Source organism: Panthera onca, chromosome C1 (assembly GCF_046562875.1).
Source record: "Panthera onca isolate mPanOnc1 chromosome C1, mPanOnc1 haplotype 2, whole genome shotgun sequence".
Taxonomy (NCBI): Eukaryota; Metazoa; Chordata; class Mammalia; order Carnivora; family Felidae; genus Panthera; species Panthera onca.
Window position 1 is genome coordinate 15,493,990 of NC_138346.1, and position 16,489 is coordinate 15,510,478.

Below are 16,489 nucleotides of genomic sequence, written 5' to 3' on the forward strand. Positions count from 1 at the left end.
AATACTTGGCCCAACTCAAAGAAGCCTTTTCCTGCTAAGCCACAACAAGCCGCACACCTGCTGCTGTCCGCACCTCCCTCCAAACTTCAAATCTAGATCACCTTCACGTACAGATGACACTATTCTGAATGATTCCTCCCTACTGCATGGCTACACGCAGATAGCTCTCTCTGCTACCATCTGAACGGGTAACACTGGATCATTAGGATGAGAGATGAAGTCCTGAAGTCCATCAGAACTCGTCTAGTCTAGGAAATATTTAAAGAGGGGCACCTGGGTGGCTCAGCTGGTTGAGCGTCCGACTCCAGCTCAGGTCATGATACCACGGTTCATGAGTTGGAGCCCTGCATCGGGCTCACTGCCATCAGCACGGAGCCCACTTCACATCCTCTGACCCCGCTCACTCTGCCCCTCCCCCGCTCAGGCTCTCACTCTGAAAAAATGAACACTAAGAAAAGGAAAATTTTTAAATATAAATTACTAGAAAGTATTTAAATGTAAATTACTAGAATCACTGACAGAATACACTTTTTAAAATCAATATATATACTACTTGGCAAGGAGAAAGAATGAAATAGACCTTTTGTAGCAACACGGATGGAGCTGGAGAGTGTTATGCTAAGTGAAATAAGCCATATAGAGAAAGACAGATACCATATGTTTTCACTCTTATGTGGATCCTGAGAAACTTAACAGAAGACCATGGGGGAGGGGAAGGAAAAAAAAAAGTTAGAGAGGGAGGGAGCCAAACCATAAGAGACTCTTAAAAACTGAGAATAAACTGACAGTTGGTAGGGGTGAGAGGGAGGGGAAAGTGGGTGATGGGCACTGAGGAGGGCACCTGTTGGGATGAGCCCTGGGTGTTTTATGGAAACCAATTTGATAATAAATTTCACATTAAAAAAATAAATCAATAAGAATAATGAACTTGCTGAGCATCTATAATAGATTTAAAACACTAGATAATAGCTACAGTAATGGCTCTAAATTTACTTTTGCCCAATTCTATGTTAATGTTCTCTTTCAAATTCTACATGTCCTTTTTATCTTTAAATTTAAAAAAATGTTTTAATGTTTATTTTTGAGAGACAGACAGACACTGAGCACAAGTGGGGGAGGGGCAGAGAGGGAGGGAGACACAGACTCCGAAGCAGGCTCCAGGCTCCAAGCTGTCAGCACAGAGCCTGATGAGGGGCTCGAACTAACAAGCCTCGAGATCATGACATCATGACCGGAGCCAAAGTCTGATGCTCAACCGAGTGAGCCACCCAGGTGTCCCTAACCAATAAACAGCATTAAGATAAAACTCTGTAATCAAACTGCTCTTCCAGATTTTTTAAGGAGTATAAATAAAACACTGTAATCTAACAACTATACTCTGGACATCTCTGCATGTGAATCAGTTCAATTTTTACACCATTTCTGAAGTCACAGGCCTTCTGAATATGTGCAGTTGCCAATGTGACATGGAGGAGTTCTAAGTTTTAGAATTCAAGACACTGGGTTCCCCAAAACCGTCTGGGACGTTCCTTTTACTTCACAATATACTTAACCTGTACACAACGGCAAATGTCCTTTCCCTTTTTGGGTACCTGATCAAGTCTAGGCAACATTATGAGAGACAAAATTACTTTTGTCCCTTTGCCACAGCACTTTTTTCCTATCCCCCAAATAGATACTTAAACTCTAAAACCACTTCCCGATTGACCCCATCCAGCTGAGCCTCTATAAAGGCAATACTAACTGTAGTCATTTATATAAATGCCTTACTATTTAATACCCATCGCTTAATACACAGTGAATTATATGTGCGATTTCAATTTCATTGTAAATCTGAATTCTGTTGACCCATTCTTAGCTAGAAATTCAAAGTTTGGAGTTTCCAAAACCCACTAATCACTAAAAGGAATCTGCAGAGATTCCTACCGTGTTCTGACATTTACTTAGTTCAAAGCACTCCTCATGCGGCCAAGTACACCACTCAAGAAACTGTAGGCAAAGAAAGGTCTAAAATAAAGTGAAGGCACATCAATGGGCATGGAATATTCCTTTTTCCATCACACCTGCTTCATTAAAAGATGCTAATCTTGGATATGCACATGAAAGGTCTAGAAGGACACACTCCAAATTGGTAAGGGATAACACCCTTGCAAAAGAACCACGGGAACAGCAAACTTATCTGCTACTTACACACTCCTATACTGTTTAGCTTTTAATAACAGACATACTATTTGTTTGAATTCTTTTTTAAAATTGTTAACGTTTATTTATTTTTCAGACAGAGTGCGAGCAGGGGAAGATCAGAGAGACAGAGAGACATAGAATGCAAAGCAGGCTCAGGCTCTGAGCTGTCAGCACAGAGCCCGACGTGGGGCTCGAACTCACGAGCTGTGGTATCATGACCTGAGCTGAAGTCGGACGCTTTACCGACTGAGCCGCCCAGGTGCCCTGTTTGGATTCTTTTTAAAATCAGTAGATAACATAAAAATCAGTAAGTTTGGCCGATATAGACAAAGATTTTGGGGGGAAGGAGCAAAGACTCTGAAATGATCTTCTGAAACAAGATAAATAAATATCAACCAGCATGATTCTAACTGATAAAAATGCTTATTGCTTTTATATTCTCAAAGCATTTTATCAACACAGACTATTCCTTTTAACAGTTCTATCCAATTTTACTTTTACGATGAAAATTTTCAGTTCACTGGATCCCCAAATTCTTGCCCCAAAATTTCAAAAACCTAATTCACTTCAGAAGCCACAGTAAGGAAAAAAATAAAACATTCTACATTCTATCCCATCACAACTATAAGTGACGTGCAGAACTTAACTGCAGGTGAACAAAAAGCCCACAGCCGTTTTCCTGGCCTAGCACCTACAACTTCTGTTAAAATATCCACTTAGAAATTTAAAATAACACTAACACAAATTTAAAATGACCGTCATGGGGCACCTGGCTGGAGGCTCAGTTGGTTAAGCGTCCAACTTCGGCTCAGGTCATGATCTCATGGTTTGTGATTTTGCTTCAGATTCCCTGTCCCCCTCTGCCCCTACCCCATTTGCACGCTCTATGTCCCTCAAAAGCAAATATTAAAAAATTTAAAAATAATAAAAAAAATGACTACCACATATTGAAATAATACCACTCTAATCAGTGCTAAACTTCACAAAATAAAGAGGCTACTGAGTTCAAATTCACACAGATACTTAAATGAAATTAAACTGAGAAAAGGAAAATCAGTAATATCGGTGAATAACATGGCTTAATATTCCAATGGGTTTGTACTGACTTAAAATTAGTAGGAAAGCTACCTTCTAATTTTCATTATTCTACAATCACAAAATGGGAAGAATTAATAAACATTTTTCTCTTAGACCGTTTATACACACTTGATTTTAACTTAATACATTTTATGCCTAAGAGAAATATTTTATAATTAAAAAATTAACATTTTACCAGTTGACAACGGTAGGACGTGTTAGTGCCTTCAAGGTATGTGCCTTTCCTTCAAGATCTGTCAAAACACACATAGACAAACATTACTACTTGCGGTCTAGTTAATCGGAGCCAAATACCAGCCTTTTCCTAGAAATATTTTTACTTCCAAAAACCCACAGAAAGATTTGTGGGTTTTTTCTGAAAACACCATCTATCACACTAGCAAATGACATTTTATCACTGAAAAAAGCATATGGTTTCTTACCACACACCTATCATAACGGCCAAAATCCCAAATACTAACATCACCAAATGTTGGCAATACGGTGCAAGAGGAACTCGTTCACTGCTGGTGGGAATGCGAAATGAACGGCCACTCTGGAAGACAAGTTTGGCAGTTTCTTACAAAACTAAACATATTCTTTACAATATGATCCAGCAACTGAGCCTCCTTGATATTTACCCACATGAGTTGAAAGCTTATGTGTCAAAGAAAAACAAAAGACAAAAAACAAATACGAACATTTATAGCAGCCTTATTCATAATTGCCAAACCTGGAAGTAAGCAAGATGTCCTTCAGTAGGTGAATGGATAAACTGTGGTCCATCCAGACAATGGAATATTACTCAGCACTAAAAAGAAATAAGCTATCAAGCCATGAAAAGCCACAGAGGAAATTTAAATGCATATTACTAAGTGAACGACGTCAATCTCAAAAAGCTACCTACATACTGTAGGATTCCAAATTTATGACATTCTGGGAAAGGAAAAGCTACTGGGACACTAAAAGGTTGCCGAAAGGAAGGCGGCATGAAGAGGCCGAGCACTGAGGATTTTTACGGTGGTGGAACCACTCTGTATGCTGTAACAGCAGATAGACACGTATCATTACATATTTGTCAAAACATCATGCAATGTACAACACCAAGGGAGAGCCCCAGTGTAAAATAAGGTCTTTGACAACGATTTATCAGTCTAGGTTCACTGACTACAATAAATGTACTATGCTGGTGTGGGATTGCTCATAATGGGGAAGGCTGTGCATACGTGAGGGCTGGGGGTTTACAGGAAAATCTCTGAACCCTCTGCTCAATTTTGCAGTAAATCTGAAACTGCTCAAAAAAAAAAAAAGTCTCGGGGCGCCTGGGTGGCTCCGTCGTTTTAGCATCCGACTTCAGCTCAGGTCATGATCTCACAGTTCTGAGTTCGAGCCCCGCGTCCGCTCCGTGCTGACAGCTCAGAGCCTGGAGCCTGCTTCAGATTCTGTGTCTCCCTCTCTCTCTGCCCCTCCCCTGCTCACGCTCTGTCTCTCTATCTCTCTGCAAAAATAAACCTATAAACAGTATTTCACTGTGTATACAACACTTTTATCCATTATTTCAGTGATTTGCTCAATTGCTTGTGAAGCAAATAGATTTGCAGTCATCATAGTCATTAAAGAAATATTTTAACATCAGCCTAAACTCACAGAGCCTGTAAGAGCTAACTAACGGTTTATTAATTTCCTCATTCCCTGTAAGGCAGCCAGAGATACTAAAAAAAGGAATAGGTCTTAAAACCAGATATCCCTGGGTCCAAAATCCCCACTCTGTTCCTCATTAGCTATGACTTTAGACAAATCATTCATTTATTCACCCATCTATCCTTCGGGGGTTGGGGGGGAATCTTATAAATCTACCTGCTATTTCTTGTGCCAGTTTATCCATATGTAAATAAGGACAACAACATATAAACAATTCATATCCACAATATTTGGATTTCTATAAATACAGGACAACTCAGCAGAAAAAACAGGCTATTAATATCCATGAAAAAAAACCTCAATGTCCATCAAATATGAAATAGTCAGCCCCACTAGTTATCAAAGAAACACAAATAAAAACATTATCATTTCCCCCTATTGAATTTTTTTAATTAAAAAAACACATCACAAGCCTTGGCAAGGATATAGGAAACAAGCTTCTCTTGGCTTTGTTGGGGGAAGTGCAGCCACTTCGGAGAGCAACTTGGCAGCACCCAGACAAAGCTGAAGATGTAAGTTCCTATGACCTAGCAAATCCCTTCTAAAAAAATTTGCCCTGGAGAAATCCTGGCACATGTGCACTTACTTTACCCTATTTTGTTTTGTTAATTAAATGGTCCAACGTGACAGGTCACAGTATTTAATTGGCCCTTAATAAATGTTGAATCTCCTCGACAAATATTTAGTGAATGCCTACTCGGCTCCATACCTAATGCTTCCCATTCTGGAAATGTGCCCACGGTACTCAGAAAGTTCCCACTCCTGTGGCAGAGACAGAAACGACAAACAGGCCTGACGTGGCCAAAACTGCTGGGTAAGTCCACGGGCTGTATTAAGAGAACAGACAAATGCAATCCTCTGTCCAGGAGGGGGAAAAGGTCAAGGAAGGCTGGCTAAGAACATAGTTGATCCACATTATCTTTGGCAAAAGAGACGAGAGAGGACACGACAGGCTGTAGTAACAGCATCTACAGAAGCGCAGAGGTATTCAGGAACTCCTAAGTACCTACAAAAGCAGGCTGATAAATGACCCCACAGGTATCAGCCCCTAATCCCTGGAACCTGTAAATGTTACCTTATTTAGGAAAAGCATCTTTGTAGATGTGATTAAATTAAGGGTTTGGAGAAGAGGGAGCAGCCTGGGATTATGAGACGGGCCTTAAATGCTGTCAAGGATGCCTTCAAAGTTTTGAGGGAAATGAATTTTAAATCTAGAACTGTACTCCTAGCTAAATTCCTCATTAGCTGCATTTAGAATAAAGAAATTTCCAGACAGGCAAAGACTTAAGAAACTTATTCTGCAAACAAACTCTGCTAAGAAATTACTTTAAAAAGTCCTCCACCATGTGCATATACTATTTTGATAGTTTTTTTTTTTCTTTAATGTGTTATTCATTTTTGAGAGAGAGACAGAGACAAAAGTGCAAGCTGGAGAGAGGCAGAGAGAGAAGGAGACACAGAAATCGAAGCAGACTCCAGGCTCTAGCTGTCAGCACAGAGCCTGACGCGGGGCTCGAACCCACAAACCGTGAGATCATGACCTGAGCTGAAGTTGGATGCTTAACCCACTGAGCCCCCCAGGTGCCCCTTGATAGTAGTTTCAAAGACAATTTTATTAAAGCTAGAATTGACCGACGGTTTTGTACTATTTTACAAGAGCTACATCCCACAGGTTAAGGGCTTAGTCTCACAAAAGTATTCCCCACTTGCTAGTCATGAGTCACCAGCTGGTTATAAATCAGGGATTCCCACAATGCCCTCTTCAGGTTCAATAATTTGCTAGAATGGCTCACAGAACTCAGGAACACCCATTACTTATGTTTAGTGGTTTATCATAAAGAATAACAGCTCAGGAGCAGCTAAATGGAAGAGATACATGTAGTAAGGTATAGGGGGAGGGAGAGACACAGGAAACTTCCAAACCCTCTCCAGGTGCCCCACCTTCCCAGCACCGGCTGTTCACCCACCCGGTGAACCCGGAAGCGTAACCGATTTCATTGTTCAAGAGTTTTTATCTCCGGCCCCTCACTCCTCCTCAGAGGTCAACGTGTGGGTCTATAGGTTTAAACCCTCTAATCACTGGGTCTCTGGGGTGATCAGCCCCATCCTGAGGCTATCTAGAGACCCCCCCCCCCACGCCCTAAGTCATTCATTAGCATAAACTCAGGTGTGATCAAAGGGAGTGTTTATGAATAACAAAAGGATTCCTATCATTCAGGGAAACTTTAAGGGTCTTAGGAGCCGGGTACCAGCAGTGGGGACAAAGACCAAACATACTTTTGTATTACACAGCAGAATTCTGTTATCATCCTCTAGACTAGCAGCTTATTTTTATTTTTACTTAAGTTTATGTATTTATTTTTCCAGACACAGAGCGATGAGGGGCAGAGAGACTAGTGAGAGAGAATCCCAAGCAGGCTCTGCGCTGTTAGCATGGAGCCCCAACACAGGGCTCGATCTCACAATCTCACAAACAGTGAGATCATGACCTGAGAGCCACCCAGTGCCCCTCCATTAGCAGTTTAAGTAGGAGGTAAAAGTGCGATCATGTCAGTCACGTTAAAAACAAATCTTCCATTAGGTACAACTCCCTGGCGCTCCCCGCTCCTTGCTAGGGGGGATGCTGCCTGATTTGTGAATCATTTAATAAAACGAATTAGGTCTTCAACTCGAATGGTTGAACTGTCTTCTTTAACAACAACAACGAATAAAATAGAACAATTACAACAACATGCTGTAATGAAAGTTACGTTGACCATATTGGAATTAAGATTTAAAAACTTAATTTTCAAAAGCTATGTGAATGCAATCTTTCTCAAAACATCTCACTATACTGCACTCCCCCTTCTTGTGATGATGCGAGACGATCAAATGCCTAAGGGATCGGATGAAGAGAGGTGTGGAAGAGAGGCAGCCTCCAGCTCCCACTGCCCTCCGAGGACAGGTCAGGGGCAGGAGCATCCCATGGTTGACTACGGGTAAGTACAACCACGGACAGCGAAACTCAGCTCAGGGGGCACGACTATACACTGATTAGATAAAACATATTAAAATTACTTGCTTCTTTTTACTCTATTTACTATGTCTACCGGAAATTTAAAGTCATGTATGTGGCTCATATTTGTAGCTCTCACTGCCTTTCTCTGAGCCCAGCACTGCAGCTTAGCCAGTGCAACGGTGAAGAAAAGAAATGAGGAGCAGGAGTACTGGAAAAGGAGAACAGAACCTTCACTGTTTGTAGATCATTGCCGGTCTGACAAGAAAATCCAGAAGAATCATTCGAAAACTATCCAGACAGAATTCACCCAGATATCTGGACGCTAGGTAAATAATAAAAGTCTGTGGTTTTTCTATATACCTCTAGTAACCAGTTAGAAAATGGAATGAGGGAAGCACCTGCTGGCTCAGTCGGTATGGCATGCAACACTTGATCTTGGAGTCATGAGTTCGAGCCCCAGGTTGGGGGTAGAGTTTACTTAAAAAAAGAAGATCATGAAAAGAGAAAAGATCTTAGCCACAACAATAAAGCAACTTTCAAATACCTCATGCACACAACACCTTACTTAAACATATGAGTGCATGCATGCACACATGTATAAAATGCTACTGATGGACACTAAATTCAAAAACAGACCAGTCAGTTCCTGGGTAGCAAAGATCATTATAATTCTGCCAAAACTAACCTATAAACCAAATGCAATCCCAATCAAAGTCCTGGTAGGACTCTGTTACTTGTTTGTTTTGTATGATTACTTGATACTAGTTCCAAAGTGTATCTTAGAAGAAAACCTTTTAAGATTTGCTAATAAAACGTGAGAACAAGAATACTTGGTACATACTTGCCCTGTTAGACGTCAAAAGGAACGCTAACTATTCTGGCACAGAATTTTAAAACCAGAAACAGTCACTGGATTTTGATATTTGACAACGGCAGTATTTCAGAGCAGTGGTTAAAAGATTATTCAATAAATTAAGCAGCATTAAAGAAAACTCAGAACTGAGCCAATGGCTGGATTTAAGTCCTAGAAAGCCGAGGGGCAGATCCGAGAAGCAAACAATCAGCCAGGCAATCCCTCTCCTCCACAGTTGCCACGTCCCAAAAAGGATTTGTTTCTAAGTCTTTTTTCTGATTACGGAATCCTCTCCCGTGCTAGCAAGGCAGCCTGCACAGCCCAGTGCCTGGCCTGCAACTTTTGCGAAGAGAAACACTGCTTCTGTCCGAACTGTGTGACACTGCTCCGCTCCTGTGTGTACCCCAGAGAACCACAGCAAACGTGACATTCACAGGGACCCAGCAGCCTATGAGCTAGGAGGCCCGTATCAAACACATGGACGTGTTGATCCGAGAATATTCTCTCCAGAACTTAAAACTGGAGTCGAATTAAGAGAATTTGCGAGAATTAAGAGACGCTAAAAAGCCTGCCAAAGTAAACTTGTCCTTCAAGATTGAGTTGAAGCCTCTCTGTGAGGTCCTCCTCGGTCCCACAGACAGCTACACTGACCCCTCTGTGCTGACTCATCCCCCCTCCCTTCCTGTCTAACACAGAGAGGCATGAACAAATACAGAATGAGTAATCCCAAGTGGCTTGACAGATGCAACACAGAAAATGAGGGAAGCTAGAAGCGAAAATGAAATATAGAAACAGGTAGCAGATAGAATGAGGTGGGTTTTTTAAGCAAAGCAGTTGGTTGATCCAATTTGTTTTATCATGATTCCTTGGGCTATCACAGAAAAGAAACCATAAAGGATTCCAGGTATGAAGTTACTGGAATAGCCCAAGTGAAGGACAAAGAGGTCCAAAGTTTAGGGCAATAGTTACAGAAGAAGGATTAACTGTAGAGATTTTTCTCAAGTAAAGCCAATAGGATATGGGGGATGTGAAGATTAATCGTGGAAGATTAGCATCAACACTTCTAGAACGTTGGGTGACTTGTACTAGACATGAGGAAATGAGAGGAAAAGCAGCCACATGGGAGACTGCACGAGGACAGGGCTGGATACGAAGTGTGTGGGAATGACCAGGAGAGATATTCAAGATTTTTGTCAGAAATATAGGACTGGGGCTCCCAACAGAGCTGTAGGTGTACATGTGGATTTTAGAGTCATCACTGACCCTACCCACATTAGAGTCCAAACCATGAAATCCCTCAAAAATAGTATATTCACCTATAAGGACAGACGCCACAAAAGCCAGTTAGAAAGGTTAAAAAAAAAAAAAAAAAAAAAAAAAAAAGCAATCCCTACCAAAATAACACCAGCATTCTTCACAGAGCTAGAACAAACAATCCTAAAATTTGTATGGAACCAGAAAAGACCCCGAATAGCCAAAGCGATCTTGAAAAAGAAAACCGAAGCTGGAGGCATCACAATCTCAGACTTCAAGACCTATTACAAAGCTGTAATCATCAAGACACTATGGTACTGGCATAAGAACAGACACTCAGATCAATGGAACAGAATAGAGAACCCAGAAATGGACCCACAAACATATAGCCAACCAATCTTTGACAAAGCAGGAAAGAATATCCAATAGAATAAGACAGACTCTTCAGCAAGTGGTGCTGGGAAAACTGGACAGCGACATGCAGAAAAATGAACCCGGACCACTTTCTTACAACATACACAAAAATAAACTCAAAATGGATGAAAGACCTAAACATAAGACAAGAAGCCATCAAAATCCTCGAGGAGAAAGCAGGCAACAACCTCTGTGACCTCGGCCACAGCAACTTCTTACTCAACACATCTCCGGAAGCAAGGGAAGCCAGCAAAAATGAACTACCGGGACCTCCTCAAAATAAAAAGCTTCTGCACAGCGAAGGAAACAATCAGCAAAACTAAAAGGCAACCGATGGAATGGGAGAAGATAACTGTAAATGACATATCACATAAAAGGTTAGTATCTAAAATCTATAAAGAACTTATCAATTTCAACACCCAGACACTTAATAACCCAGTGAAGAAATGGGCAAAAGACACAAATAGACACTTCTCCAAAGACATTCAGATGGCGAACAGACACATGAAAAATGCTCTATATCATGCATCATCAGGGAAATACAAATCAAAACCACAATGAGATACCACCTCACACCTATGAGAATGGCTAAAAATTAACAACTCAGGCAACTACAGATGTTGAGGAGGATGTGGCGAAAGGGGAACAGTTTTGCACTACTGGTGGGAATGCAAACCGGTGCAGCCACTCTGGAAACCAGTATGGAGGTTCCTCAAAAAACTAAAAATAGAACTACCCCACAACCCAGCAATTGCACTACTAGGGGGATACGGGTGTGCTGTTTCGAAGAGGCACATGCACCCCAATGCTTATAGCAACGCTATTGACAATAGCCAAAGTATGGAAAGAGCCCAAATGTCCAGATGAATGGATAAAGAAGATGTGATGTGTACACACACACACACACACACACACACACACACACACTGGAGTATTACTCGGCAATCAAAAATAATGAAATCTTGCCATTTGCAACTACATGGATAGAACTGGAGGGCATTATGCTAAGGGAAATTAGTCAAGTGAGAGAAAGACAAATATCATATGACTTCACTCACATGAGGAATTTAAGATACTAAACAGATGAACATAAGGGAAGGGAAGCAAAAAGAATATAAAAAGCAGGAAGGGGGACAAAACAGAAGAGACTCTTAAATATAAAGAACAAACAGGATTGCTGGAGGGGCTGTGGGAGGGGGGATGGGCTAAATGGGTAAGGGGCATTAAGAAATCTCCTGAAATCATTTGTTGCACTGTATGCTAACTAACTGGATGTAAATTAAACAATAAATTTAAAAAAAAATAAGAACACAGTTCTACAAACCAAGGGCAGACAATGAAGGTCAATAAGGACACTGTCAGGAGTGTCAAAGGCTACAGAGAAGGCAACAAGTAGATATAATATTAAGGCTCAAGTACTTGGCCTGGCCTGAGACAATCTATCACACTTTCTCATCTTCCTTATCAGGAAATTTCTAAATTATAATCCGTACATATTACTCAACCAGCTAGCTATTCAAATGCATATTTTATCAACAGTTAAGTCCGCTCTTTCAGAATTCCTGAGCTCCCACTAATAAGCATATACTGGTCATTTTGGGTCAGGTTGTTGGCCTTCCAAAATTTTTCTGGTGTTATGTTCAAGTCTCTCAACTCAATTTAATAGACCCTATCTCACATCCTTTACTGTGCCTAATTACTAATTCATGCAACAAAATATGAGTTACTTCTATATGCTGGGCACTGGGTGTGCATCAGTAGATAAAACACAAAAATATACCTGTCCTCACAGAGCTTTCTTTCTAGCGCAGGGATACATTAAACACAGCTACTGTCCCCTAAGGAGCCCCAAAGAAACACATCACGTTCCAGACTTACCTGGCAAGATAACAAATGCATTTATTATTTCATGAAGCCAATGTGAAATCAATCAGTAACAAGAAATACAAAGCTATAATTAATCACCTACAGTGAACCTGCCTGTCCACTGAAATCATACAATACAAACAAACACTATTAACTCAAACATCCGTGCAGTCAGCTCTCAGTTACCTGGGTAAACTATCAACGCATCAAGAGCAATTCCTTAATACTGACTCGTGTTTCTGGGTTAGATCCATCCAAACTTCTACCATGTAGTCTTCTAACACGATATGGTGTAAAAAGATACAGTTTTAAGACTTCAGAAACTAACTCAAATCATTACACATGCCAGTTTTACCATGTGCACCACTTTTCAAATGAACTTGCAGAGACATGCTCCCGAAACCCAATACCCTTCAATTCACTTCCCAGAGCCCATTAACCGAAGCTCCTGAAACTCTTCCCAAACTCGATTCATCTCTGAAGCCACCTCAAACTAATAAGCCTCCAAGCCCCGACCTAGCTTCAGTCTAAGAGTTCAGTCTCTAAACTTGAAGGATCACAACAAGCCCCTTTTGGTAAAAGCTACTGGTATTCCAAACACGTGTACCTTTAATGCTGGGTGTATGTACTACTGTCCTAGCATACCGTAAATACTACAAATCATGCATAAAACATAGAAATTCTTAAAAAGAAGTAAAGTTTCTAACCTTTTCTTCCTGCACCCTAGCGATGGGTTGCAGACACACCTGGAACACAAGGACCCGACAAGAAAGACTCATCCTTATCCGAAAGAAACCGAAGCTCAGAGGTTAAGGAGTTTGCTGCGCTCATAAAAATGAGACAAAACTAGATTTGGGGATTCAAGTAACAGTGTGGTCCCAAAGCTCAAGCCTTTCGTCACCCTTTTCTCCCAGGCCAATCTCCTTCCTTACACCTGGGGTCCCATGAGCTCCCTCCCTGACCTCACACCAAGCTCCTAGCCAGCTGCCACCTCTCACAATGCTCCCACCTCAAGATGCTACTAGATAAAACAGGAATTCCTTTTATGCCTCAGTAAATGACACACAAACCAAACACTATGAATTTCTAAAGAGAGTGCTATGCTGTCTAAAAAAGCATACAGTCTACAAAGAGAGTCTTAGTTTCAGGGTAAATGATGAAGACAAATTCTTAAACTCTAGCATGTCAGCAACACCAGGAGTTACAATTCAAAAGGAAAATGACTTAGGAAAATATTCACTATGGATATGTAAAAAAATGACACACGTATTATGGTCCATGTGGTATAATTTCAATTAATGTTAATTCTGTTTACATTAAAATTATGTCAAATACAGTTCTAAGATTAATTGTGGTTTATTCTGGTCGTCTATGAACTAAAATTAACTCCATGCTTCATCTTAGAAAAAACTCAGGGGTGCCTGGGTGGCTTAGTCAGTTAGGTTAAGTGTCTGACTTCGGCTCGGGTCATGATCTTGTGGTTCATGGGTTCAAGCCCCACATAGGGCTCTGCTGATAGCTCAGCCCCGGAGCCTGCTTTGGATTTTGTGTCTCCCTCTCTCTGCCCTTCCCCTGCTCACGCTCTCTCTCTCTCAAAAATAAACATTAAAAAAAAAATTTTTTTTTTTTTTTTTAAAAACTCAACAGGAGGTTTCAAGTCCAGAGATCAATGGTCCTGAATGGGAATTCAGGGTCCTGGTTGTTTCACTGTTACAGTAAAAAAAAAAAAAAAAAAAAAAAAAAAAAAAAAAAAGTCAAGGTCCAGAATGAGGATTACTACAAGGTCCAGAGTAAGAAACCTATATGGTTGAAGAACTTTTTATAATGCTGGCCAAAATGATACTGAATATTTTACAGAACATCAGAAGAAACATCAATGAAGAAAAATGAACTCTATTACATTTCCACAAAATCAATTTAGAACTGAAATAATATTCAAAGGTTAAGAGCTATCTATTTCAGCAATCAGCATAGTTACTATCTAATAAAACCCATGCAAATACCCCAGCGAATTCCGAGTAGTAAACACATAAAATGAACACACAGAAATGCACAAAGCAAACTAATAAAATCTCAAAGAAACCAAAGAAAGAAACAGGGCACAGATAACAAAAATCCTGAGACAAGAGGAAGAAGAGGAAAGGAAGGTGAAGAAAAAGAACGCTGATGGAGAAGATCATAACACTACTGAGCAAGAAAGGATTACAAACAAGGAAACTGAACTCCAGAAAGGCTAACTGGTGTGGAAAACACCACACCGCCAGGCACGATATGGCCAGTGCACATCAGCAGCCATGGTGACAGGGTTAGAAACATCTTGGGCCAGACCCCCAATGCTCTTCCTGCAACAACTCAGAGCCCACATGATCCTCCTCATTTGCTGGTTGCGCAGTCTCCCTCCTACTCCTAGAACCTTCCATTCATTCAGCAATTATTTTCTCAATTGAAAGAATCAATGAATAAAGTTTCACAAGCTCTTAATTGTTTTGTTTTTCCACCCTCTGTTTTGTGCTTCCCCCTGGGCTGTGATTTATCCACACAGCTTTCCTAGTTCCCTTTCTATCTGCCAGCCCTGCTCTTCCCCAACTGCCTTGGACGTCCCATCTGTGCACCAAACTCAAACTCAACTCTTTCTTCAAATCCAACTTATGTCTCCTTTTGCTCAGCTGACCTTTCCCTGGACGCCCTGGCCAAACACAACCATTCTGACCTCTGCATGGCTCACTCAACATTAACCACATCTCGTGCGTATCTTCCTACAGCTTGAACATTCTTGTCTTTAAGAAAAAGTTCCTACTCCTCTTTAAATGACGTACACTTTTATTATATGATGGATTCTCTCACACACTGGAGTCATAATATCTCGTTATTGCTTACCAAAAAACTACTCCTGAAGGACACAGAAAAACAAAACAAAACAAAAGACAAAGAGGCACAAGGAAATTTTTGGAAGTGATAAATATATTAATTACCTTGATTGGGGTGACGGTTACATAGGTGTATGTATGTAGAAACTCCAACTGTATACATTAAATATATGCAGACTTTTGTATATCAATTCAAAAGCAGAGAAAGGAAGGTGGAAGAAGAAGAAAAAACTGGAGAAAAAGAGAAGACAGAGAAGAAGGCAAGCAACTAACACAGGAGGTCAAGTGTGTGCCCTGAACTACCATCTGTTGTCTCCCTTAATGCTCACAATAACTCCGTGAGGGAGAATTAAAATATTTATGTTCATTAAAATATTTATGTTAGAGAAACTGAAATGAAAGGCTTAGAAAGGTTAAGGAACCACCTCAAATTTACATAGCAAGTTTTATACACATGCTTGGCAATGATTCCTTCTCCACTCCACAGCAGAGTTGATGATATAGGATAATTAATGTATTTAGGAATGCCACCTAAATCATTATCAAGGTCATATCACAAAAGGTATTTAAAACAAGAGGGGACTCTTGTTAAGTTACTTGAATGAGAAGTACACTATGTCAACCTATTTCAATGTGCTTTAAATACATTTCTAGAAAATGAAAGCACAAGATAAATCCTAAATTACTAGTGTTAAAATAAACTAGGTAATGTCCCTCTCAATTTTCTCCTATTTACAATATCTCTTCTCAGTCTCCCCTAACTAAAGGTTACAATACATTAGACGTTTCTTTGAAGTATATTTGTATATGCAAAGATAATAATGCTGCTTCAGAAGAGAAGGCAATAATAAAAAGTGGATAGGGGCGCCTGGGTGGCTCACTCGGTTGGGCGGCCGACTTCAGCTCAGGTCATGATCTCACAGTCCATGAGTTCGAGCCCCGCATCGGGCTCTGTGCTGACAGCTTAGAACCTGGAGCCTGCTTCAGATTCTGTGTCTCCCTCTCTCTCTCTCTCTCTCTCTCTCTCTGCCCCTCCCCTGCTCATGCTCTGTCTCCCTCGGTCTCAAAAATAATTAAAAACATTTTTTAAAAAATGGATAACTTAGAATATATTGCATACTCTAAATACAGTTAAAATAGTTAACATTTATTAAGTGCTGACTGTGTACAGACACTTACCTCATATAAATCCTTATAACAATCTACAGGTAGATTCTATTATGATCCCTATTTCACAGAAGAAGCAATGGAGTCACAGAGAGGTTAAACAAGCTG

General features: G+C 40.5%; 2 protein-coding genes across 4 annotated transcripts in view; both read right to left on the reverse strand.

Annotated features, from left to right (window-relative positions):
* The window catches only part of MOGAT1 (monoacylglycerol O-acyltransferase 1), a 290,439-nt gene that overhangs the window by 120,623 nt on the left and 153,327 nt on the right, over positions 1 to 16,489 (reverse strand). The window lies entirely within an intron of this gene.
* ACSL3 (acyl-CoA synthetase long chain family member 3) overlaps positions 1 to 16,489 on the reverse strand; it is a 73,824-nt gene that overhangs the window by 51,113 nt on the left and 6,222 nt on the right. For 2 of the 3 annotated variants that reach the window (XM_060623830.2, XM_081796339.1), the window contains exon 2: positions 3,458 to 3,515. The exons of the other annotated variant lie outside the window; for it this stretch is intronic. The gene's annotated coding sequence lies outside the window, so the exon portion shown is untranslated. The remainder of the gene's footprint in view (positions 1 to 3,457; positions 3,516 to 16,489) is intronic. 3 annotated transcript variants of the gene reach the window in all.